Genomic DNA, 26,060 nt, shown 5'->3' with positions numbered 1-26,060 from the left:
CCAAGTGTTGTGGGTGAATTCCTAACTAAATTGTTGTTTCTGTGTGATTGTTTATTACTACATTGTTACTGTTATATGCATATATACACTATGTTCCAGCACATTCCCATATCAGCTAAAACATCAGATTTTTAAATTATATAATTAGTTTAACACAACCATAAGCATACACCTATAATTTCAAGCATTTTTTAATTTTGTATTGGTTAATCAATCAGACTTGGGAATATTTAAGCTTTGGAATTGGGAGAGGTTCTTGTAAGTTGGACAAGAAGCCTAAGTGCCCCATTTTTAGATAAGGTGGTATCGGAGCTTAAGATTGATTAACCACACCTTTAACAAGGTTATATTAGAATGCCTGATTGACAGAGCAAAGATTGCTTGTCTAAAAGGTGTTTGGGAAGTCAAGGATTGATTGTCTGATTGATTGTATACTTGTTTGCAAACTGACTATTTTCTGAGTTTGCAGAGGTAATGGGAAAGCTATTGATAGCTCAGTCCAAGAAGGACAAGAAGGAAATAGAGTTGAAGGCACTCTTCTTATACCAAAGGAACTCAAGGAAATCTTTGGAGCATAAGAGGCTTGTGGCAAGAGGTTGCTTAAATAAGCTTTTTATTTATCTTGTTGAAGTTTTATTGTTCATTGATATAATGAAAACTTCTACAAGTGGGTCCTCAAATTCTGCTCTCTTCACAAGATTCTTTGATGAAGACATGAAGCAAGAATTGTCCACCATGATGGTTATGGTGAGAGAGAAATGTATGAGGATGGAAGGAAGAGTAGCATGCTTAGAGAGCAGTTGAATTCCATGGAGGAAGAGAAGCAGTTGCTTGCTGACAGATTGTAGGAAATGGAGAGGCAAATTCATATCGCAAATATGAACCTAAAAAGGATGCATGAGTTGGAGACATATCTCTTTGTTGCCCAAGAAGCCTTAGTCAAGTATCAACTTGAAGAAGAGGTAAATCATTCCAGTTTGTCTTCAAATTCCTCTAAGGATGCTTATATTGGTTCTTTTGAAAAACATACTAGAGGCATAGGTTCCAATCTAATGTCCAAGATGGGCTATGAAGGAAAGAGCTTGGGAAAGCATGCAAAAGGTATTGTTAAACCAATAATGGTTGAGGAAAGGCCTAAGTATTTGGGTCTAGGCTATGGATAGTCTTACGGAGAGAATTCCAAAGCTGCCATGAATCCCATTGAAACAGTCCCAAGAAGGAGTTTCATTTCATGTCCTCTACCTCTGAAGTGTGAAGGTTGTATTCAAGAGGAATGTAATGGCTTGAAACATCATTTTCAAGATGTAGGTGTTCAGAAGCAGACACTTGAACCAGAGAGTTGTGGAAACTCTGATAACTTTGAAGAGATTGACGATGTTCCAAAGGGAGCTATTTCTTCACTCAATTCACCTCCTCCTGAAGACAATAAAGGTGAGAGAGAAAGGTATAAATATGGTTCTAAACACCTTCCTTTTGATTTTACAAAGCATGATAAATTTCCACATAAGTATGGGGAAAGAGTTGCATGTTCCTTTTGTGGTTTGGATAACCATAATGTTTCTAGATGTTGGAAGAGAATTGCCACATAGAGGAAGCTTTTGAAGGAAAGGAAGCAAGCAGCCAAAGTTCCATTGGACAAGGCAAATCATGTTGTCAAGAGGATGCACATGCAGTGCACTTACTGCCATAAGCAAGGACATCTTGCTGCAAAATGTTGGACACTGAATCCAACAATGCTTCCACCAAAGCTGAAGAAAGTGGAAAGAGAAGATGGCAGAAATGGAAAGGAAGATTCCATGAGTGATGTGTCTCAAAATGATTCACATGTTGATGTTGATGTGCAAACAAAGGTAGTACCTTTGAAAGGGATTGGTAAGAAACGGTTAGAGTTCTTATTCGATTAAGATTGCATGTCTATTGATGCATCTATTTGCATTTCTTTGTTAATGGAATGCAAGTTGCAGGATGTTACCAAGTAGGTGAATGAAGAAGTTGAGCAGGAGACTCACTTTGTTGCTGCAACATTATATTTCATTTCAGCTTCGAAAGTACAATGTGCTTAAGTGAAAGTTGAAGGATGAAATGCATGCATAAGCATGGTATGCATGAACACAGGGATGTTGCTGTTTTCATTGTATTTTAACATGTATGTGTAATTAACTTGTAGTGTTGATTGCTTTGACATGCATGTGATGCCATGTTGACTTGGGAGAAGTTAACTTGGTCTCCAAATGGAGATAATAATGAAATGTTTCATCTTTTTAAAAAGAGTCCAAATGGTCTTTTTCTACATGCTTGACTTGAAGGGTCATTTGTTTTAAAGACATGTTTTGTGGGCTTGTTACCTAGTCCATCATATGTATGGAGATGTAAGACATGGAGGTGTTCACAAGATGTGAAATCTGTTTCTTTTGTTGAAGCAGGAGTTTAGGCCATCCAGTTGTTGTTTGTATTTCTGTTGTTGTTAACAGTTGTTGTTGACAGCTTGCCAAACAGGTACAAATAAATTTTTTGTGGAGCAGATGTACTTCACATTTGTTTGAGCCACCTTGGATCAATGATCAAGGCAAATAATTTCAAACCACCTTCTATGACCAGTTCAACAAAAGTTCTGCAGGAAGGTAAGGAGGAAGACAGTTCTTCCCAAGAAGACTAGCCCATCCAAGAAGGGAAGTGGTCAGAAAGTTTGGTTCAAAGGAACTATGCAAAGGAAAGTGTAGGGAGGCTAAAAGAAGAGGGTGAGTCACTCTCATTTACTATTCAGATCAATATATCAGTCTTTTGGAGACCAAAAGTTCTTTTAGTGGGAAGATCCAAAATGGATTTTGGATAGACTCCTAAGTCTAAGTGTTCCTCACTTAGGAAAATGAAAGTCCAAGGAAGTTCCTAGAACTACCCCCATTATAGAGATCATCTCATTCTAAATCTACTGTAATTTGAATGGGCCAAAACTGACTTAGGATGCAAAAATTATCATAAAATGAAGTTTCTTATATCCCTTTGAAAAAGGGGAAAAATCCCTTGAAAATGGGTCCCAAAAACCCTATAAGTCTTCAAAATCTCCTAAAAGGTCAAAACCATCGAAAAAGGGGGAGTTTAAGAAAATTTGGATTACACTATCAAAACCCAAAAAACATGAGGAAACAACGAAAATAAGCCTATCGGAGGCTTGAATAGTGAATGCACAGGAGCCGTCAAATTTGGCCGATCAACAGTCCAGATCTGATCGGGAATCGCAATCGGTAGTGGCTAACAGAGGATATCAGAGCATAATCTATGGTTATTGCAATCGCGACATCGCAATCGGCGATTGCAACAGAGCGATATCGCAATCGGCGACCATAATAAAGTGCTTACAACGGTTCGGGGTTATCGCGGTATGCGATTGCGATCAATCGCATCGCGATATTGCAATCAGAGCTACACAGAGGAGCAGGCTTATACATATACATATATGTGATGCGATTAGCCGAACCCGATAACAATCATAAACGATGTTTGATATATTTTGAAATCCGGGAAATGTCAATTTCCTTTGTATTTCGTAAATCCGCCAAATGAATAGATTGCGAAGGAAATGTGCCCGATTCGAGATTACAGACCCGAAAGGGTTTATTAACACTTTTGAACACTATTTCAAGTCCAATATGGTGGATTTTGACCGTTTTTAATGCAATTATAAAATACAAAGGGAAGGCCCTTGCGACATGTGATGGCGACTTACGAGCAGACCCGATAGGAATATTGTGCGCAATTATGGAAATTTGAAGTCTGGTGAACAATGTTCTCTGTGGATTTTTCTTATGTTTGGTGTGTTTTCCTGTGTAAGCTAAGAATGGCTATATTGAGGGATTTCAAGTGCCGATGACCCATTCCGTTACAGTATAGGTGGCATCAATCCCTGAGGGCATTTAGCAATGATTACTAATTCTCAGAGAGGGGATTTGAAAAGACAAAAGCAGGAAGACAGAGAGCCCGAGAGGGAAAAGGAACCAACAGCACCAATTTTGCTTAAAAAATCCACAGAATGACAGAGACAGGGGTTGCTGATGGCAGCTGAGTTTTTGTTGGTTGCTGTTGTTGATTATTAGGGGTTTTGTTGCTAAAAGTGAAGCCAAAGTAGGAAGCTAAAGAAAAAGAGGCAACACAGAAGCAAAAGAGTAGCCAAGGGAGTCACTTGGAAGCCAAGTGAAAAGCCTAGAGAGTTGTAAATTGATAGAGGGCCAAAAGAAGCCAGAGCCGAAGAGCCAGAGCCAGAGCCAGAGTCAGGGCCAAAGAGCCAGAACCAAGAGCTAAAGAGCCAGAGCCAAAAGCTAGAGCCAAGAGCTAGAGCTTCAAGAGCCAGGGATAAAATGGTGTTTGAACCCACTATTTCTGTGTAGAACAATAGGAGTTGAGCCAAGATCTTGTAAAAAGGACTTATACCATAATCCCAAAGAGCCTAGTTGAGTTGACCAAAGCTCACGAAGATGTAGCCCAAGAGTTGTGGGTGAACTCCTAATTAAATTGTTGTTTCTGTGTGATTGTTTATTGTTGCATTGTTACTGTTATATGCATATATACATTATGTTCCAGCACATTTACATATCAGCTAAAACAATAGATTTTTAAAGTATATAATCAGTTTAACACAAGCATAAGCATACACCTATAATTTCAAGCATTTCTTAATTCCGCATTGGTTAATCAATAAGACTTGGGAATATTTAAGCTTTGGAAGTGGGAGAGGTTCTTGTAAGTTGGACAAGAAGCCTAAGTGCCCCATTTTCAGATCAACAATCATACACGTGCTTTAGATAAAAAAAAAAGAAAACATAGAGGAATATTACATAGAAAGAAAAAAAAGACTGCAATTGGCATCCACTAGGATCAATCTGATATTTCATTAATCTCCAAGCAAATCAAATTGTTACACAAGTGAAGAATTTTTTTCCAAAACTTCGAACCCCTTCACAACAGTTCTCATGTTCTTTTAAATTACATCATTATTTAGTTGCTCAAGTAATTGTCAAACTATATAACTATTTAAACTAGTTTTAAGTAAAGCCTATTACAAAATTACAAAATAAATCCTTTCTTTCATTCATGAAGAGTAATATGATTGGTGGAACTTTGACCCTGAGGCTCAGTGCATGGTTCCACAACTTTAATGTCAAGAGGCTTAAGTAATCTCTCACACTTCTTCCAAAGTACTACATCCAGGAGCTTGCACTAGAACATTCTTTGAAATATAATATTTAAATATGATAGCTTCATATAATTAGGTTTAACAATAAATAATGTTTTAACCAACCATAGAAGCTAGAAATTCCTCTGCATAAAGTTCACCACTATTCTTCCCTTCAATAAAACCTTTTTTTCATGAGTTGAATCCATCCTGCATTTGGAAGCTACCAATTCCTTTTCATACAATTCCCAAGAAAGTAAAATCCCTTATTGGTTCCAACAGCTAGGAAAACCAACTCTCATCCTCTGATCAAATTTAGAATCAAACAGAAAAACAACTGTCTTCACTATGTTTAGTTTGTCTTCAGCATGAATGTGCAACAAGTTTTTCTCAGTCACTTTGATAATTTCCATAATCACTGAAGCTTTGTCCACAATGTCTAATGTGCTCAATTATGTTGCATATTTTTCATTTAAGTATCTAATAATCTTCTTGGTTGTCTTTACCTCTTTCTGTACTTGATATTTACATGTATAAATACACATCTCAGTTGCTACTATCATGGAATTTTCTTCTGCAACTATTTGAATATATTTCCATATAGATCAAACTTGCTAGACAATATCATCCCAAATGATTTTCCTAGATTGAATCAAGGGAATATTACCTTTCATTATGGATTTTAGCTCCTTGATTTCATCTTTTGCTTTACTATATTTATTAGTCAGTTGATTATTGCTTTCATTTTTTGTATTCAATTAGCTTTCTTTTGTATTTAATTGTTCAGTTATCAGAGACAAGTGTTCCTGAGTTTTATTCTATTCATTTTCTGAAATATTGAGCTTTATCATCACCCTTGTTAAATATTCTGTAGGATTATCTAATTCTACTGGCACTACAATGGTGCGAACATGGTTTTTAATATATTGTTCTAGTTCTTGAACTTTTCCCTGCAACATAGAAATGTCTCGATTTCTATTAACTATCTCTTCTAGTAGTTTTTCCTTTTCCTTTTCAACCAATGTTAATTCAACAGTTTGATCATACTCGATTCCAGGCATATTTAGCATTTTTTTCAATGTCTGCATTTCTGCTTCAATACTCTTTAGCATCTCTTTAACTATTTCTTTGTCCTCATGATTTACTCCCAGCTTGATAGTAAGTCTCTTATACTAGTCATTTTTCACTCGTTTAGCCCTTAAGTTTTCCTTTTCTTGTCTTAGCTTCTCTCTAACCTTTTAAAGAATTTTTTTGGTCTTCCTGATTGTTAGGGCACCTTTACTCAATTCACTATAAATCATTTCCCTTGCTTTCTTATGTAAATTTATTTTGTTAGAAAAATGTATATCAATAATGTTTACTGACAGGTTCATAGCCTTGTACTCTGGTCCACTTGGAATCACTTAAGGAGTAGGGTGCAAAATAGAAAACTTAAGTTGGTTCCTTTTCAAGTCCATTGTAGAAAGTAACCTGGTTTGGTAAACTCACATTGTTTGTGAGGACAATTGGGTTGTCATCTCAGCTTTGGCTATATCACTCCCTTCTTCAATCTTTTTGTAATCCTGTTATAAAACATATACTTGAGAAAGAGGCCTTCGTGCATGAGTTGTTATAAGTTCTGCGGAAGTGGAAGAAATTTCTTAACTTTGATTTTATAACTATATATAAAATCCATGTTGGCTATATGGTACTTATACCAATTAAATTAGTGTTTCTTCTTTCTCTTCTCCCTTTTCTTCCCTAATTTTAGCTCTTTTTTCCTCGTGTATATCTTCCATTTTAATATCCTCTATTTCTCAAGTTGATCTTTTAAGGATTTCTCTTTTCCAGTAGGAGTTTCAATGATCATTATTTTAGGTCTTGAAGTGAACTATCCCTCAAAATACTCCTCCATATTTTCTGATCTATCAAACTCTAGTCTGTATTCATTCTCATAAGGGGTAGAACCGACATTAATTCTCCTATTTAAAATTATGTGATGTGAATCATATCTCCACTTTTCCCCTTTTGGAAAGTTCAAGTCTTTCATCATCCTCTCTATGTGATCAAGGGAAACAATATTTCCTAGCTTGAACATATAACCTTTATGACTGGGAACAAAATGAATTTGGTCAACAATAAGGCTTTTCTTGATAAATTCCAAGGAAAAGATTCTCATTGTAAAAAAAAGTGGCAATTGATAGAGTTCCACTTCTGCTCCATACGATTTGATCTCTGTGTAGTCCTTGAACAAAAACCAATAACCAATCCTGGTGTTCGCACTTAATTGAAGTAGTTACTTTTCTTCAGATAACATTCTAGGAGGTGAATAATTATTTATGATGGAATTAACCACTGACATAAGAGAACATAAATAATGTGAATAACCTTGATTTTCTTCCTTCTTCAAACAAATACGAATCTATTTATATACTAATTTCACTTCACCTCTAGCATCCAATTTATGCAAATTAACATCAACAAACTTATCATCATGCACATACAAAAAGAGGTACACCAGGTAGGACAAGTATCTAAAATATTTAAAAGTTTGGAACATCTCAAATTGTGACATAATTACTCGAGCCAGATATGAAGGAATGTCCAAAATAGTACTATGTTGCATCATTAAGCTTAAAACCCCTAAGGTTTATTCTCTCACTATTCCCACATCATTCTCCCCAAAAACCATGGAGATTGTAACCAAGACTTCCTAAGAAGTCTTTGAGAATAAACTTATTGGATAACCACTTGATGAATTTGGAATTGAAACCTTAGGGGGTAAAATAGAACGGAAAAGAATTTCCTAGGCTGCTGGAAGGAGGGTTTTATAAGAAGAGACCAAGCCATTATCGCTGAAAATTTTGGAAGTTTCTACAGAAGTGAAATTCAACACCTTTTGAATTAATTAAGCTGTAATCTCAAGGATATTTTCTGCTTTAGAAGAGATGAAGAAGTTTCTTTGAGGAGCTACAAAAATCCCTAGCTAGTTAATGAACTCTAGTAAATCATAACAAAGAGGAGCAAAATTGAATTATAAAGACCAAATTGAACAAAATTAAACTAGTCATTGGACTCTTTGATCTAGATTAACTCTTCGCACCTGACATTTGCAAGGTGAATTGAATTAATGGGGTCTCGAATATCAGTGTCCCAATCCATAAGCAGAGTATTATTGGGAGCTATGATATGTGGGAAATTTGAGGCCACATTATTAGTTTATTTCTTCATGATAGCTAAATTAAACAATGGAGGGTTTAGGATTACTTGGAAATGACAATATAGAAATCTTAGTGGCATGGGTCTTGTGTTGGGATGTTCTTACAAATGGAACTCTATAAACTCAAGACAATATGGAAAAACATCAATGAACAATGCTTTTAATCAAGGGAAAAAGTAGGAGTTTTATATAGCGTTAAAGTGGACAAGTGATATGGAAGGATACGCTTTCTTGACACTTCAGATGATAGTTCATATAATCTTCAACTGGAACTTGGTGAAAAATTTTCCAAATCCATTTACCACTTTTTGACACCACCCCTTAGAAACTTTGGAAATGAGAAGGAGGAGGTGTTGTAAAGAACAAGAAATTTTGGATCCATGATTGACGGTTTAATAAAAGAAATTTGTGACACGTCCCTATCCCTTAATGTGAAACCAAGGGAGGGGTGTCACAATTCATTAGATCGATGTTGAATTTTAAATCGACAACCAGTCACCTCCCAAGTTGTGTGTTATTTACTCTAGCTTTATTTGTTTTATAATCCTCCTATTTATCCTTCATGCACTTTGGTTCCTTGAGATTTCGTTGATCCTGCGAGCTAGTTCAAATGAACAATGATCCACTCGAAAGATGCATACTCTTTAACATTCAGTTTATTAAATCCCCTGACCCACTTTATATAGTTCGAACCACCAGTATATATATATATATATATATATATATATATATATATATATATATATATATATATAGATATATATAGATATATATAGGTTCCTATAACAAAAATTCTTTCTTCCTTTTTTTTTCTTTCCCTTTTTTTGTGTTTTTCTTTTTACAAAACATAGAAGTGGGAAGTTAGCTACAACAAGTTGTGGGCACATTCTTTCGGAAAATACCCACCCATTTCAAGATAACTCTCCTCCTTTAATTCTATGTGTTGAGGATAACAGACTCCAATGTACTTACAAATTACCCCTGACATAACTTCATACACTCTAGTTTTATGTGCATACTTGTGCTAGGGATGAAAGTTCTATATATGGAACCCTATTAACTCATGTTTGCGTGAAATTTCTTGATGATCAAGAAACCTTTGAATTTTGAAAAACAGACATGATTTGTGTTGAAAAATTCTTTGATTTTTCAATTGTTTTGGACTGTAGGTGGGTGTTATCTTAGGGGGTCCTGACCCAAGTTCAGAGTTAGTTGCGCCAACCAACAAAACCCTACACTACTAGCCCTTTCGGTAACAATCTACGTAACGCAGGTTACAGTCTCACCTGAAGTAGTATGGGGGGATGTTGGAACGAATTTTTCTCATCCAGATATCAGTGTGATGTCTTTTAGTGCCTTACATCTGCCTTCGTGCAGATCTATAAGCCCCTAGGACTTGGTACTGCAACTTTGTTTAAACAGCCTTTAGACCTTCGTGAAGGTCTACAATTGGTCTTTACAGACCCTTAACGATCAATTTATCCACTTATGCGCACCAGAAAACAACCCTAAATTAGTGTTCATGTAGATCTACTTAGGTTATTATTAAACATAACATAATTCATCTGAGTCATCGCGAAAGTACTTAACATGCATTGCGTACAATTATTAAGTCTTATTAAAGAGAATCGCGCATCATTATATCAATATTCCATAAACATATTATTCATCAACAACATAGGTTATAAACATAAGTAAAGAACAATACACAAGATATCTTTAGAAACAACTCTTTATTGATTTCCAGTTCAAAATAAAGACCCAAAACGTCCCTGCGCACTTAGCTCCAGGGGTCCACACACGTAGCTGTGGACTGTAATTAGGCCTCTGAGCACTCAGATGCAGAGCCTTCTTTCTTCTATCTAACTGCTCCTTACTTGCCCTTCTCTTCCCTCCAAAAATAGACATGCCTTAAAGTCTCTAAGGCACACCTATTTGTACCCTTTTTCATACAATCTCATGGTCTCCGGACCATGGGTGGGTCTCATAGATGACTAAAACTTTACGTAAACAAGGGGCTAAAATCCCTTTGATTCCTAGTCCTCTGCGTGCTCCACATCCATAAATCACAGAGACTTTACATTTTTTATAAAGAATACATCAAAACTTGGGTTATCTTAACTGCAAAACTGATGCAGGGTACCCCATTCCTACAGTGGGTGTTTTCAACTAGTGATTTTTTTTTAAATTGCCAACTCCGTTAGTATTGCGACATTGGCATAACTGTCACAATACTTGAGGCCATTGTTGGGCCGTGAATATGACCACTTTTTAAATACTTATTTTATCCATTTTTACTCTTCTTTATCATGTCATTTATTATAACTTATTATATAAATCCATTTTATAATGATTTATGCTCTTATGGATGAATATTATTTATTCTCCTTTATTTCTAATAAATTGATGATTATGCACGATTTTATCAATGATAGTTTTAATAAATTGGTTGTAACATTATTCACCATTTTTAGCCTCCAATACAATTTCCAGATTGAAGATTTGATTAACTCAGAAATTCGTTGGAATAAGAAGTGAAAATTTTGTGGTTGAGATTCTGGGAAAATGAAGAAGAATCTGGAAAATCCACAACATGGATTTTGTCCAGAATGGACCAAATAAACTTTAACAAAGAACGGTTTGCCCAAATTCGGCTTGTATTGAGAGAAAAGCAGGGTTCTTTGAGCACGATTTTCTCAGATTTTCTGTGTGGCCATTTTCCAAATCTCAGCTGCAAAGCCAAATTCGCCTTGCTCTTGTTGAAAGATGGATGGAAATATATTTCTTGTTGATCAATTGGTTAGAAACAATCCAATTTTGTAAGATAAATCATGTTGTAATTATCTCTGTTGTAACTGCTCTATGATCTCTCTCTATTTAAATGAAAACAGATATCAGAGATAGAAATGGAGAGAATTGAGGATTCAGAATTGGAAATTCAAGAATGATGATGGATTATTCATGATGGGATAGGATAGAATAGGAGGAAAAGGAGATTGTTGCATTCAAATTTTAATTCTCAAAGCTTCTGTTTTTGTAATGATTTCACAGTTTGATGATTAATATATGAGTTGGGAGTTGCTGTTCATTCGCCTTATCTGATGTAGTCCAGCAGCATCCGCTGGCGGCTAAGGGCCTAGCCTCTGGTGGATTACGCTGCTGTTGTGTATCATATCTTTACAATTGCCACCGTGTGATGGTTTGATTTATTTCCTATTCCTTTGAATTGCGTTACTTTACAGTTTCATGTTTTTACAGCGTGCTGTTATAGTATTTTATGAAATTGTTTTATTGTATAAGTTGAGATTGAATTGTGTGGTTGTTCTTTTCCATCATAACAGACATTATTATCCTTTACAACGTATATTGTTATGTTTTTCATTTCAAATGTAAAGCTTCACTGTTTATTTCAGACTTTGATATTCATTGTAGATTGTTGGTTATTCGATTCCTTTAATTACAGTTTGTTGTTCATTTCTGTTGATTAATCGAAAAGAGTTTGATTTTAAAGAGTTTTCATAGTTTACTTTCAATAGAAACTTTAGTTTAATTTCTATTTCCTTTAAATTGCTTTAAAGCAGGACTCTCAACTGTAGAGAACATTGGTTATTGCTTCCTCGTTCCCAGATTGATTGTCTTGTTCCAGTTGGATTTCAATTGCATCAATCTCTAGAGGAATGAGTTATTGCTACTGTATCCTCGATTGATGGTTGTTTGAGTGAATGATTTAATTACAGAGCATTTGAGTTTCTTGCTGTTCTAATTAGATTTTATTTCAAGCATATATTTACTTTTGGATTTTAAGCACTATACTGCAAAACATTACTCTTGAGTAAAAAGCCGCCTCAGACTGAGTACACTCTTGAAATAAAAAGTCATCCCTGAGTTGACAATTAATGTGAAGATAATTAGGAGTTAAAAAGACACCTTTTTATCGCTCGACATTTTGGCGTCGTTGCCGGGGAGAGTGTACCCATTTTTAAAGAGTAGTGTGCATCTGATGAGTGCCTGTTAGGCAAGAATTGGGTATTAAAAATGGAAGGTAAGAACCTGCGTACGGAGCATGTAGAAGCCCTGCTCCCCCGCCTGCTTTCCAACATAATTGTTAATGAACTTAGGGTAAATGTTTGAATTTTTGTGTGAATGAATAAAAAAAAATAGAAATTTTGAAAAACAAATGTTATGATTTCACTCAAGTGGTGATGTAAGCACCACCCATTTCACTAACCGATTGACAAGAACATTTAAAGAAGGAACCTCGAAGAAACACATGAAAAACATCTTCTATTATGGTAAGAAATGGCTTACATTTCTACTTTTGAATTTCCTATCAAAGATCTAGGAGGAGTGACACAAATGCACATAATTCCCCCATCTTCTCTACCAAATTTTCGTGGCTTGACAAATGAAGATCTAGATGCATTCTTATTTGAGTTCGAAATACTTTGTAGGGGATATGATTATTGTACTAATGATCAAAGATTGAAACTATTTCCTCTTACTCTAAAAGAAGCAGCTCTCCGATGGTTCATGAGCCTAGGTGGGAACTGCATCCAAACATGGGAGGACATGAAAAACATATTCTTGAAGAAGTACCAAGACTATTGCAAGGCCAATGAAGATATTTTCAATATGATAAAAGGGGAATATGAAAGCTTGGAGGACTATGTAGAGCAATTTCATTACAACCTTCAAAAATCAAAGCATAAGTATTTGGAAAAAGAAATCTTAAAAGCACTCTTACTCAAAGGAATCAAAGATGAATTTTTAGAACTCTTAAATCTGATAGGAAAAGGTGATGTTTTTCAGTTGTCATATGATGATGTTTGTGAATTGTGCATAAGGTATTCAAGAGGAATCTCCAAGGCTGGTAAGAATTCTAGAGATGTTTGTTCTTTCTTTTCCAAATCTGCTACAAGAATAGGAGACATAAGAGCTGAAATCAATGTTTTATTTGAAAATTTTAAAGTTGATTTTATTAGCTCTCTAAATTCAAAATTGAATGTTTTGCAGGTTCATAAAAGTCAAGAAATTGAAAAAGTGTTTTTCACTCATGACCAAAAGGATCATACCATAGATAGTTGTTCTTCCTTATCTAGGATGGAAGTAGCATATCAAAGAGATGAGGAAGCTGCAACAAGGTCAAAACCATGGAAATCATGGCCTACAGGTATGGTTCAAAACAATTCTTCTCCATTCTCTTACTTGCATAATCCATTATGGAATACTAATGTGTTAGGGCAGCCATGTCAATGTCAATATCACTATCAATTTTGTCTACAAGTTTGGCATGGTTCACCTTATGATTGCATGACTACTCTCCCTCATCTTGTAGCACAAACATATTCTCCATATTATTCACCAGCTCTTCCACAACATCTTGCTTGCCCATCAAAACCATTCACACAACCCAATCAACCACATCATCAAAATGCTCCATTCCATACACAATTTCCTACTCAACTAATTCCACACTCTCACCACAATAAACCAGTACAACATGCTTACAATGTTGAACTGCAAAATTTTCCCACCCTTCCCACCCATTCTATCTCACATGCACCATTAGATAAAACTTACAATGAGATTTAGAATGTTTCAAATTCAAAAATTGTAGAAGCTATGGGAAAAAATGAGGTTTCTTCTAGTTTGCACCAACAAACCATTTTAAAATCTCAAGAACTTCATGATACGATGGTTGTGGGAAATCAAGAAAGTAACGAATACATTGAAGATTGGTTTCACTCCATCATTTGTTTGCAACATCACTCTATACTTCAACAATTTTTGACACCATCTTTTGAAGGGAAGTTGGCTTCTCATACCCTAATATTCATTAACATGCATTCTTCAAATTTGGGTATGTACATATTTGAAGCTTTATTTTGAAAATGGTTCCATTGGAAGTACTCCTATACTTAGTCATATTCATCTTTCAATCAAAGTAGGTTAGTGAAAAGAATAAAATAAAATAAAATACGGACATAAATAAATGCATTTTGTTTTTTTGTTAAAATAGTTGTTTCTTTGTTGCAACACGATATGAAAATCAACATCGGTGATTTTATTTATTTTTTTAATTCATTTGAGTATGTAAATGAATCATAATGGAAATAATAAGTTCTACAAACAATCATTTTCATTTTTATCACCAATTTGAAAAATTGCTTGAATATCATATTTTTTTGGCTTGCGGGCTTGATGAAATTGTTGAAAAAACAGTTGGGATAGTCATGTTTTGAGGGACTAAATGACAATATTTTTAAAACCTATTTCTGTCCTAGGTAGCCCTTGATATCTACTTTTCAACCCAATTTTAATCACTCAATTTGGATTTGAAACAAAAAAGTTAGAACTGAAACATTGACAGGGTGTCTAGCGGGCAACGCAGGAACAGAGTTGGGACAGTTAGCTTTTGGAGACCTAAATGAATGAATTTTTAAAACCTATTTCTATGGAAGATTCACCTATGAATATAGTTTACAAATAAATTGGAATCACTCATTTTTGATATCGTATGGGGAAGTTATGATCAAAATACTGACTGTCTATCGTAAATCAACACTCTTAAAACTCTGTTTTTCCAGCTGTTCCTTAGAGTATTTGACCTATCAATTCTTCTTGTCTTAAAAACATATTTCTATTGGAGATAAATAAATTAATCTAATTTTATTTCCAATTTGAATCATTCGAATCCGACATCAAATGAAGAATCTACGCTTAAAACATTCACTGTTGTTCTAAGTGGGGTAATCGAAAATGACTCTGTTATGCAGGTTGTTCTAACTAAAATTGACATATCATATCATTGAATTTTTAAAACATTTTTTTATTGGAGATATACCTTTGAATTAGCTCTCATCTAGCTTTGGAATCACTCAATTTGGATGAAAAACAAAGAAGTTGTGATTAAAACGCTGCTGGTTAGTATGGTCGACCACTGCTCTCCCGCAGGTGACAAATAAATTTTACTTTGTTATTTTCTCCGTGGATTTGTTCTACAGAGTAACTAATTGTTAGTTTTTTGCATAATTCTTGGATTAGGGGAGCCCGCGCACCTCTCTTTCTCGATGATTTAATGTTTTATTGCAGGTAGATACTCGTTTTTTGCAGGTCCTAGGAGAAAAAGAAGGTCAATTTATGGACAAGCGATTCTTGAAAGAAATTTTAATGAAACAAGGGAATTTCATCCAACTCATTACCCAACGGATTCATAACAAAATAAATTAAGAATTTATTTCCATTTGAAGATTCATGTCTTGTCACTGATGCCAAAACATTTTTGAAAGATATCATTTTTTTATACATAATATCATAGCTGTTGTAACTTAATTTATTTACATATTGTTTTTAGATAAAATGTTGTTTCTTTTCTGATTTCTCTTATATTTTGTGTTTCAGGTGTTGCTTCATTCAAAATGTAACCCATTCTCAGCATTAATACAGTGAATAGCTAATTCATTCTTTGCGTGCTTGCATTTTATGCTTGTGCATTTTACTATTCCTTTTCTGAAGGGACAACATTTGTGTGCACTTTTGTTGTTTCTGCTATTCCTTTTCCAAATGGACAACATTTTTATTTTGCCATTCCTTTTCCACGCCTCATTTTGCTGTTCCTTTCCCACGGTTCATTTTTCTGTTCCTTTTTCACGACTCATTTTGCTGTTCCTTTCCCACGGTTCATTTTGCCGTTCCTTTTTCACGTTTCGTTGTTCCTTTTCGAATGGATCAACACTTTTTCACTTTCACGTTTTTCTGTTCCTTTCCCAAAGGAACAACACTTCTGCATTTTCACATTTTTTGCTGTTCCTTTTCGAAAGGAACAACACTTCTGCACTTTCACATTTTTGTTATTCCTTTCTGAAAGGAACAACACTTCTGCACTTTCATGTTTTTGTTGTTCCTTTTTAAAGGAACAACACTTCTGCACTTTCACGTTTTTGCTGTTTCTTTTTAAAGGAACAACATTTCTGCACTTTCACATTTTTGTTGTTCCTTTTCAAAGGAACATCATTTTCACATTTTTTGTTGTTCATCTTAAGGAACAACACTTTTTCACATGCATTTTTTGCTGCTGTTCCAACACTTTTTCATGTGTATTTTTGCTTTTTGGTGTGCATTTCCTTTGCTGGTCCCTACACAGAACATCACTTTTTGAGTGTTTTTGCTGTTCCTTCAAAGGAGCAACACTTTGGGAGTATTTTCAAGAGCAACCATTTCTTCCTCTTGTGGGATTATTCCTAATTCGTCTCAACCACATTTTACTGATTCCCTTTCATGGCATAAAGTACACTACTTTTATGAGGACAAGAATTATGGATTCTATTGAAGCAAGTTAATATCATTCACATTATGATCTTTAACAGGACAGCTCCTTGATGATAGATTATTTTCAAAATGGACACAATTATTTATATACCATTTTACTGTATTGTTTTCTATTGAACATGATATTGATTGATCATCTTAATACCATGTTGGTTCCACCCTTCCTGGTTATTATCTTCTCTGTCTGTAATACATGAGATTATGGGTATATTTTTTTTCTATTGACATGTTCAACTTCTTCCACCATCCCTACTCTTAAGGAGTATTGAGCCTCCCTCTTTTTATCATAAACATGTGTAATAAAAACAAAATTTTGTTCACAGATAGAGGATAGGGGGTCTCATTATGAGCCAGCCTACCATATTCATAAGGCTGTAACAAAGTGACATTCCCATTATGGCCACCACACCAGGGTTATGATCCATTGGATAGCCAAATTATTCTTGGAATAGGAGGTCTCATCACGAGCCAGCCTGATCACCTTTGCTACATCCCAGTGAATGGTAGTGTGGTTATGTGGTTACCATGCTAGCACACTGATCTCTTCTGTAGAACAACACTGTAACTCTCCATTTATAAATTGAGGATCCTAGCTCATATGGGTTAAAAAGCAACCCTGCCGAGGCTATGGACACTTGCTAGCAGCAGAAGCTCTGCTTATGGTATTGAAATTATATCTTATCATTAATTATTACTATAATACCATTTTCTTATTTTTTTTATCAGAGAAGTTATTTCCTTAATTTTCCCTGTTTTGAACCTTTATGCATGCGAAATTGTTTTCAGATCAATCGCATCACTTTCAGCTAGAATACCGTCAGCAAAGCATCTTTTTAGCATATTGTTGTCCTTTTTCGTTTTGCATAAACTATCATCAATCCAAAGCGTCCTATCTTTTATTCATAATTATCTTTACATAGTCTACTCTCATTATAACCATAGCTCTCATTGTCCTATCATTGATATGTGTACTCTGCTTCATTCACTGTTGTATTGTTCATTCCCTTGCCTTGCCATCAGCACAACACCTCTCATATGCTTTATGGTCATGGAAACCTTTTTCTAATTGGAGGGGGGAATGTATGCATTATGGGATAGCATGCGATATGATTACTGCACTCTGCCATAACTTGTTGATTTGAAAAATTTGCATGTATACAAAAGTTTTTCTGATTGAAATTTTTGCATGCCTCATAATCTATTGCTATTCAAAACTAACACTATGGATTCAAGAACATTGTATGCAAAATAGTGATTTGTTTATAGGAGAACAACAAGTATGGGGAGACACTCTATTCACAGCATGACCACACTATTGCAACTAAAGCGGCTCGAGCAACACGCGGATGTGAACACTTCTTCCAACATGATGTGCTTGCCTGGATTCTACCTTTTGCATCACTTTCAACACCAACTCTATCTACATCAGCTTCAACAAATGCTAGTGCATGTATGCCTTTTTGGAGGTAAAACTTGAGGTAAAATAACATAATTTTCTGATTTATTACGAATTTAGGAGAATTTAATGAAATCCATTTTGAGCATTATTTATCATCCTTCATTGCACATCTTTACCACTTCCCTTTTTTTCAGCAGCATATTATCTTTCTGTTTAGGAGAGTGTTTCTTTCATTCATTTCTTTCTTATGACCATGTCATTCATATTCTTTATCATCCATTGCTACTCTTATTCATTCTCAACACCTCCCTTATTCCATGTTGTTTTACACCAAGCATAGCATTCAACAAATGGTAGCAACCATGTCAATTTTTTTCTAGCATCGCATGAGGGCATGCTAATTTTTCAGAGAGGGGGAGGAATTGCTACGCATGATGGATGTTTTCTATTTTCTTTCTCATTTAAGGCATACAATTTCAGTGCAGAAATTGATTTCCATAATATTTTTAAAACTATGAACTCAATTCTTGTGATTTCTAGAAAACACAGACGTATCATTAAAATACAGAAACCCAGATAATTTCAAGTTAAATTAGTTCGTAAAATTTCAGAAATCATGCACTATCACCTACAACCATTTTGTTTATATCTCATGATCCGTGCATCAAAATGATATGATTTTTGGATCATAGAAGCATTAATATAGTAGAAATCTACTTGCCAAATTTCAGCAAAAGATGGTTTGTAAATGGTTAATGAAGGTTGTTGTTACTTATATCATATTTTGCTGCAACTTCATATGCACATAACTTGAACGTCAATGTAAAAATTGTTATGCCTTCATCAAGATTGCTAAAATTGAATATTCATTAATTAAGGAAGAATTCATTTGTTCTATCCATTTCATGAGCTAGAATGAACAAATTTTTTATTGCTTGGTTAACACATGGGTTTTGTCTTTGGGTTGCATGAGGACATGCAATATATTCAGTTTTTGTTGCATGAGGACATGCAATATATTCGGTGTGGGGGTATGTTGGGCCGTGAATACGACCACTTTTTAAATACTTATTTTATCCATTTTTACTCTTCTTTATCATGTCATTTATTATAATTTATTATATAAATCCATTTTATAATGATTTATGCTCTTATGGATGAATATTATTTATTCTCTTTTATTTCTAATAAATTGATGATTATGCACGATTTTATCAATGATAGTTTTAATAAATTGGATGTAACATTATTCACCATTTTTAGCCTCCATTACAATTTTCAGATTGAAGATTTGATTAACTCATAAATTCGCTGGAATAAGAAGTGACAGTTTTGTGGTTGCGATTCTGGCCAAATGAAGAGGAATCTGGAAAATTCGGAACATGGGTTTTTTCCAGAACGGACCAAGTTAACTTTACCAAAAATTGGTTTTCCCAAATTCGGCTTGTATTGGGAGAAATGTAGGGTTCTTTGAGCACGATTTTCTTAGATTTGTTGTGTGGCCATTTTCCAAATCTCAGCTCCAAAGTCAAATTCGCCTTGCTCTTGTTGAAAGATGGATGGAAATAAATTTCTTGTTGATCAATTCGTTAGAAACGGTCCAATTTTGTAATATAAATCATGTTGTAATTATCTCTGTTGTAACTTCTCTTTGATCTCACTCTATTTAAATGAAAACAGAGATCAGAGATAGAAATGGAGATAACTGAGGATTCAGAATTGGAGATTCAAGAATGATGATGGATTATTCATGATGGGATAGGATAGAATAGGAGGAAAAGGAGATTGTTGCATTACCATTGTAATTCTAAAAGCTTCTGCTGTTGTAATGATTTCACAGTTTGATGATTAATATATGAGTTGGGAGTTGTTGTTCATTCGCCTTATCTGATGTAGCCCAACAGCATCCGCTGGCGGCTAAGGGCCCAGCCTCTGGTGGATTACGCTGCTACTCTGTATCATATCTTTACAATTTCCACCGTGTGATGGTTTGATTTATTTCCTATTCCTTTGAATTACATTACTTTACAGTTTCATGTTTTTACAACGTGCTATTATAGTATTTTATGAAATTGTTTTATTGTACAAGTTGAGATTGAATCGCGTGGCTGTTCTTTTCCATCCTAACAGAGATATTATCCTTTTCAACGTATATTGTTATGTTGTTCATTTCAAATGTAAAGCTTTGTTGTTTATTTCAGACTTTGATATTCATTGCAGATTCTTGGTTATTCGATTCCTTTAATTACAGTTTGTTGTACATTTACTTTGCTATTCATTTCTGTTGATTAATCGCAAAGAGTTTGCTTTTAAAGAGTTTTCATAGTTTACTTTCAATAGCAACTTTAGTTCAATTTCTGTTTCCTTTTAATTTCTTTAAAGCAGGACTCTCAACTATAGAGAACATTGGTTGTTTCTTCCTCATTCCCAGATTGATTGTCTTGTTCCAATTTGATTTCAATTGCATCAATCTCTAGAGGAATGAGTTATTGCTACTGTATCCTCAATTGATGGTTGTTTGAGTGAATGATTTAATTACAGAGCATTTGAGTTTCTCGCTGTTCTAATTAGATTCTATTTCAAGCATTCATTTACTTTTGGATTTTAAGCACTATACTGCAAAACATTACTCTTGAGTAAATAGCCGCCTCAGACTGAGTACACTCTTGAAATAAAAAGTCGTCACTAGTTTTACAATTAATGTGAAGATAATTAGGAGTTAAAAAGACACCTTTTTATCTCTCGACAGCCATCAGTCTTGCAACAATTTTTCTAACACACACAACATCACAACAAAAACAAGTGTGCTTGTGATTCCATCATTATTGCGACAACATTTTCACGACCCAAATGTCACAATTGCCATGGCACAAACCTCACAATCCCCACATGCCATAAGTTGCAATTCCCAATGTGTGAACGCCACAATTCTCACACCTAAGCATCGCAATTCTCACTGCCTAAACGTCTCAATTCCCACACATAAACGTCACGATTCCCACCACACGAATGTCCCAATTACCATGCTAGATGTCACAATTCCCATGACAATTTCGATGTTATAAATAAAGTATCTTCAAATGAGATGCGACGACAATTTTTGTCAAAATTCCGACCCCATGAATTGTCACGATGCTTTTCATAAAACTTTCGACATTCAAGTAGACATAAAAAATACGTTTATAAAATGTTCAACATTTCACGAAATCTCTTTTTTATCGTTATAACTCTGGATAATCATCACAAGAAAGAGAAATATCCATTGAAAATTGGCTCAACATGTAGTAGTGGATGAAGGGATGGTCACTAGTAATATTTTACTTAACTCACCAATAAGTTTTCCTCATGTGCATCAATTAATCAATGATGTTCTTATTCATGAATAGTGACTAGTTAAAGGAATATGGACAATAATTAAATTATGGACAGTAAATAAAATGGCTATGAGTGGCAAGATTTTATGAACAAGCTAAGTACATATCAAGCATGAAATTGTAAATGTTTACAAGATGATTAAAAATGCATGAAGAGGAAAGTTTACTGGCATGAATATTGCAAAAGAGCATGAAAAATATATACCAGAAGTACAAATGATGGACAACAAGTAAAGTAAATGCACAAGCTGAGTTGTGGGGTGTGTCCCTCCTTAAAATACACACCTTTGAGACTACCAGCTAAGAAAAATAGAAAAGCTTCATATATTGATGAAATAAACATGTTCGAAGCTACAACACAATTTTTCAGGATCTTAAATTAAAGCCAAATTTCTTAAGATTGAATTATAGAAATTACAAATTTACTAAAGTCTTCACACACATGGGTGCTTATATACAAAGTTTTGAAACTGAAAATGTTATGAAATATCAAGCCATAAATTAAAATACTAATTTAGAGAGATATTTGGGTTGAAATCCACCCTTGGAGGCCCTCAAAATCTGATCAAATCCCTCAAAAACCAAAATAGGTCTAATTTTTAGGCTAAAATAGGGCATTTGCCTAAAAAATGATTGAGATTACCAAGCATTGATCGGGCACATGTGAGTTTATTTCTGAAAAGAAATAGGTATTTATCCATCTATTGTTCCTAAGGAATAAAAGCCATGTTTTAAAATTTTCCTCGTTGTCTTACACATATTCCAATGAATGAGCATTTACAAAAAGTTTGACTTTTTGGTAATTTTTTTTTAAGATTTGTTTTCATAATGAACAAATTTTGTCAAAAATTCATAATTTAAGAAAGAATGACTTGAATACCTTTTTGATGTATTTTTGGACCAAAATAAGGATAAAGTAAGAAAAATGAGGTGTAAGGTAGGTTTATTATGCCGAATTTGGGGTTTATGCTAAGGCAAAAATGGTCATCAAAAATGTACCCAACAAATGCCTCACCAAAGTCAACTCTTTTGACTTAAGAATAATCATTTTCCACTACTCAAGCCTTTTAGTTCTTGACTTAACCTTTTATATTCATCTTCTTCTTGAAAAATCACTTGCAACCAACAAGCTTCCTCACATCAGGTAATTGGACCAAGTCCCATTTCTTCTTCTGGTGTAAAGAACCATTTCTTCAACCATGGTTTTTGACCAAAGTTTACCCTCTACTAATTTGACTTCCTCCTTGGCTAGCTTTGGTTCATTGTTAATGGAAGATGACATAAAAGAATAATAGAAATCTAATGGGTTATACCTCTTAGGTTGTTTCCTTATTTGGCTAAACCTCCACAAGATAAAAGCCTATGATTACACCTCTTTGACTAATTTAGTAGACACATTTGAATAACTTTCCTCAATATTTGAGTTAAACTCTATATTTTTTTTGTTCTTCCTCCTTTAGAGATTCTTTAGTCTTGGAATTACATCTAACTTCCCTATAGATCGCATCTCAACTATAAACTATCTTTCATGTCATTGAGTCCCATAGTTTATATACTTCCATTTCATCTTTATACCCAATGAAAATACACTTGATTGTCTTTTTGTCCAACTTACTCGTATTTTATTTGGAAATATGGACATGCACCTCAGAACCAAAAATGCTAAGATATGCAAATGATGGATTTTTACCAAACCATACTTCATGTGGAGTCTTGTCAACCAACATTAGTGAAGGAGAACTATTTACCAACTGAAATGCAATATTTATTACCTCTATAAAGAATTCTTGTGTCAACCACGTACCCCTATGCATGCTCCTTGCCTTATCCATCAATGCCTTGTCCATTATTTCAATGACTCCAATTTTCCTAATCAAGGTTTGAATTAAAATTATACTTATTTTGTATGGTGATTCTCACTAGTAAACGGGCCTTGTTTCCACGTAAAGAAATTTCTCCAAAAAGGGAGAATTTCTAGGAGATTATACTATTGGGTGATGAATGTAATGAGATAATGTTAGTGAATATAGTTGAAAGTGAAGAAAAATACTTATTCTAAATATAAGACTTCTATCCTAGGAATTATCTAATACAATGCATGAATTAATTAACTTTGATGTAGATTGAGATATATATTGTTATAGTACAAAGGTGCTTTAATATGATTGTAGGTGCTATGTAGACCATATAAACATTTAAATGCAACTAAATACATAGCTATAACATTCATACATGCAAATTTCAGTTATTTGATTATAAATATTCTGAATAGATTAGTGAATAATAGTAGTATAAACATTAATCATATGCACAGATAAAAATATTAATCAATTAAGCAAAAGAAATGATATTTCATATCTGAAGTAAAAAACAAGGAAATACGACAACATTAATTCCAAGCAATGACAAATATTTAATAGATCCTTTTATTTCTTCAAAAAATAAAGATTTACATTAGGAAAAAGTTTGTTTTTTTGAAAAATTCAGAACCCCAAATAAGTTCTTGGGGGTCCCTTTTTATAATATTACATAATAGCCAAACATAGAAAGCATATAAATTCGTTGCAACCAAAATTATTCCAAAAACATAAAATAGAGAATGGAAGATAAGTCAATTGAAATTGTGCGCAAAGCAAGTAAATCATTTTCAGGGTGTACATGATCTAGAAGCCTCCATGTGTAATTTCTATTTTGAGTGGAATTTTAGAATGTGAGTGATTAGGTTTGGCATATCGCAATGGATGTTGATATGTAATTAAACAAATTGATTCTCCAAAGCTAGAAACTCTTGTAGAATTCTAGAAGAGGTTTTCTTATTAAGAAAACAATAACTTTGTGGTTTGACCAAGAACCTAGAGACAACCTTGAGGTATACCTTTCCGAACTGTTCAATTTCTTTCTAAAAATACCACCCATGTCTTTACACATTAGGTATGAATTCTACTAGCTTGGTGCATTCATCCATGAATGGGACGTTAGGCATATCAATCTCTTTGACTATTTGAATAACTGCATCAATAATTCAAGTGCAGATTGTTCTACATTCTTCACTATGTATTTTTAGATATGTAAATTTATTGTCCAAATTCTTAATGCAACTTTTCCTTTCAATTTATCAACATATGAGATTTGGGGTAGGCGACATGGAAGAGTCTTGGCCATACCTTTCAAAGACATTAATTGAGGGAGGATCTCTTTAGCTTGACTAAGTTTTGTAGCATTGTTTGCAATATCATTGAAGTATTATTGATTAAGTTTTGTTGTGTGTGAGCTAAACTTAGATTTTTTCAAAAATTCTCTTGTAATTGCAAAAGTTTTTCATTGATTTGAAAATCCCCCTCCTTGAATTTCTCAAGACTAATCATATTATCATTGGGCTTATTGACCTGAAGTTGTAACTCTATAGTCTGTGCATATTTTATTTGTTCTAAAGTAATGGAATCATGTTGGACTTTGGAAAGCTCAATCTTCAATTGTTGTTCTAATTCATTAATCTATTGAGAATGTTGTTGTTGGTTTTCAAAGACCTTGAGTCTCACTTTTTATTTCAACTGAGCATCCTTTTGGTAGAGTTGTTCTTCTAATTATAATACATTTTCATTGTTATTTATAATAATTTTCCTTAAATTATTGACCAACCAAATATATATTGTGGAAAATCTCACATTGGATCTACTAATTTCCCTGCAAATCGTTCATCATTGTGTTTGGAACCATGCCAAATTAATATTTGTTGTGGTGTAGGCCCTTGCACTTGATCAATTTTTCATTTTTCTAGCTTTTCCTTTAACAATTTCCCTCTTTGTAGTGTTAAAGAAGAAATTAGTGGGAGGAATTTCCTCCATCCCAATCTATGAAAAAGTTTATACCATAGTAATTTCGTGGGGAATAACCCTAGGTACATAAGCTAATGAAGTTTTAAAGAGAACCATGAAGGTAACAATGTTGGTTTCCTTCTCTGTCTATGTGTTTATGGTAGGAGAGTGCAGTTCTTGGCCTAGCTGTTGTAGAGGTAATATTATGCTAGGAATAGTAACAAAGGGACTAGGAGGCACTTTTTATTTTTCCAAAGGTTGAACTTCTTTGGGTTCTTGTGCCTAAAGTTTCTCAAATTGAGCCCACTTTTCTTACAACCTCTTCTCCTTTGTTTTTACCACTTTACTTGTAACATACTATATAATTTGACTCGCTGCTACTTGCAGATCTTGAGAAAATTTGAGCGATGAGGTTTGCTGACTCATGAATATCTTAGGGAATTTTGGTGTTTTGTTTGCATCAAGAACTACAATCCTAGAAATATTTTGAATATTTTCGGTCAATAATGAAATTCCAATCTCAATTGTTGTTTTCTCCAAGTTACCTTTTTAGAGAATGGCTAGAAGGAACATTCTCCTGGTCTTGTGAAAACCTAGTAAATTAGCAGGTAACTCCTTAGGGATTTTTATTATTTATACAACTTCTGAATAAGAACCTACTCTTTTGAACATATCATCATGAGGTAATTCCTCGTGAACATATATTTTGAATCCAACCTGTGAACAATGCTAAAAACAAGAGATCGTGTCCTTTTAATTCTACATGATTTAAATTGAT

The sequence above is a fragment of the Pinus tabuliformis genome, chromosome Q, assembly GCF_031772625.1.
Source record: "Pinus tabuliformis cultivar Carrire ecotype Pingquan chromosome Q, CPIR1, whole genome shotgun sequence".
In the NCBI taxonomy this organism is placed as follows: Eukaryota; Viridiplantae; Streptophyta; class Pinopsida; order Pinales; family Pinaceae; genus Pinus; species Pinus tabuliformis.
Note: the sequence above shows the minus strand (reverse complement) of the source record.